The following is a 2,390-nucleotide window of genomic DNA, read 5'->3' as shown; positions in this document are numbered from 1 at the left end:
TGCATTAAAAGCTGTGCTGTCCCTTTTGACAAGGCTCCCTTTGTCTTTTCCAGTAGAAAACGAACATGTAGGCAGAGGGCAGAGGGCACCCAGGCAATTACGCAGTTCCTCCACTTCACTTGGCAGCGTCACGTGTCCTGCCGATTTGAATAACCCAGTCCCATCAGTGAGTGTGTGCTTCCTTTTCGGTTGGAATTCACCTGCTTTGCTTTGTCCTTGTGCCTGAAAATCCACCTTATCTTTGGTTCACAAACACCTGAAGGGCAAGGTGCTACCAGATAAGGGTTAGAAGTGGGCAGTTTGCCTTCCAAGGGTGGAGCTACAGGGGTGCTGCTGTGGTCCCAGCAGGCAGGTGCTCTTGAAAGGTGGTCACGAGCGTGTCACAGAAGCAACCCACAGAGGGAAGTTTTCTACTGTCAGCCTGTCTTGATAACAGTGACACACACCAGCTAGCCTTTATGGAACGCTTCCTGCATGTCCGGCGTTGTGCAGAGTGCCACTGCACCCTGGAGGCCCACATATGGCCATCAGTGTGCTTCTGCAGCAAAGCCATGAAGGGCGACGTGGCCACTGGCTGTCCTGATGTCCAGCTACAGCCCAGAAACGCAAGCACCTTCAACGAGTCCCTGGCATTGGCCAGCCTGCTTTTTTTTTTTTTTTTTTTGCAGTATATCATGTAAGAATTTCCTAGCATCACAATTTGGTATGGAAGGTCCAGTTGTATTACACAGGTAACGTTGACCTTAACCAAGCTACTAATTGCATTTATGATGTTTAAAAGACCTGACACTTTGACCTCTTGGCTACAATAACTTCGTGCTCAGTAACGCAAGGGAGGCCCCTCAGGCTGCCATGGGTCCACATAGCTGCTGGTAGGGCCTCTGAGAGCTGTTGGAAACTGCCAGCCTGCCTTTGAAGACACTGGCCACCTTCATCTCTTCGTCCCTGAGCTCTGTGGGGTCCTCATGCTAGTTTTCATTGAGCCCTGAGCATAGGAAACGCAGCTAGGCCATGTGCAGGCAGACAGTGATGGCGAGTGGCATGTCAGGGCAGCTTGCGTTTCAGGAATGGGGTCTTCAGTGTCTGCCAGAGCAGAACTCCTGCCAGGATCAAGAGCCCCAGTCCCCAAACCTCAGTCACAATCCTGCATCTCTGTCTCCTGCCTCCCTTGGCACCCTCACATGCCCACTTCTTTGAGCATGCCCACAGACTCCGTCCTCTTCTGCCTGAAGGGTCTGGGAATCCTCCCTTGGGATTTCTTTTTTTCTTTTTTTTTTTGAGGTTTCGCATTAATCTTTAATGCCTTCATGTAGCACAATGACAAGTCACAGGCTTTAGTCTTGGTTCAGCAGTGGCAACTTGCAATGAGTCTAAATCCTTGAGCCCTGAAAGGTCCCTGGTCAGTCCTTGGGGTACGCAGGTGTCTATATTGGAAGACCCTGCTCAAGTACAGTTCTTGATGTCTGGGGAATCCTTTTGGGGAAGATCTCTTCAAACTCAATAGTAAGGTCCCCAGACTGGCCTCCAGGGAACAGACACTTGTTCCAATTCCCCCCACCCCAAAGGTTTCTTCTGGACTCCAGTATGGCCCCGTACAGAGAGCAGTGGCTGTCCTGGACTGGCTGTGAGTGCACCCCAACTTTACATGGGATTATAGAAACATATTACAGACGTTCCAGTGCTCTCGTAATCAGAAGCAAAGACCTTTTTATCAAAAGGGATTATATCTAGGGCTGTGCAAAATTCAAAGAGATCAGATCCCTTTGAAATCAGAGACCAGAGTCCATTAGTTCAGAAGGGAACAAAAAATTCCTGAGTTCCTGTGAAGGCCAGCTACGCCAAAAGGCTGCCTTATAGGAAGGAGTGACTCCTAAGTGAGCACATTGGCTTCACCGGCACCAGGGTCCCAGGGCTCCCAGACCTTTGCAGGAAGCTGTGGTTGTAACTTGCTGCCTTGAGCCTGGCTCCCTTGGTCCTGCTGGAACTAGAGGTATTGCTTGTGGGTGCCGCCTGCAGAAACGGTCTAGGTTCTCAATTTGAGATGACAGAAGACAAGACAGGATTCTGCAGGGGAAGAGCAACAGGTGGGAGACAACACAGAATAAACCCAAACTGAGCACACAGCAGACACCGAGGAACGTACAGGGTCTAGTAACCAAGATAGCGGGAAAGCTGGAAGAAAGCACAGGAACCGCGGAGGGTCAAGTCGAGCTGTGGGTTGGTCTTTCGCCCCTAGGTGGGACTGAAGAGGAGAGGGAGGGCTGTAGGACTCAGAGGGGCAGACTGGAGGACCTGTTCCTGTCATCTCCACCACCTGCCGTTCTGTCACTCAAAAAACCACCTAAGTCTAGTGCACAGCTTTGAAAGATTGTAATATATTCTCTGGAAAA

General features: G+C 50.5%; 1 pseudogene; it reads right to left on the bottom strand.

The window, feature by feature from the left end:
• Positions 1–1,424: 1,424 nt before the first annotated feature.
• LOC103210246 overlaps positions 1,425–2,390 on the bottom strand; it is a 2,197-nt pseudogene continuing 1,231 nt past the window's right edge.

Source organism: Orycteropus afer, unplaced genomic scaffold, assembly GCF_000298275.1.
Source record: "Orycteropus afer afer isolate SDZICR_OR568_19922 unplaced genomic scaffold, OryAfe1.0 scaffold00577, whole genome shotgun sequence".
Taxonomy (NCBI): domain Eukaryota; kingdom Metazoa; phylum Chordata; class Mammalia; order Tubulidentata; family Orycteropodidae; genus Orycteropus; species Orycteropus afer.
This window is presented reverse-complemented; position numbering and strand designations above follow the sequence as displayed.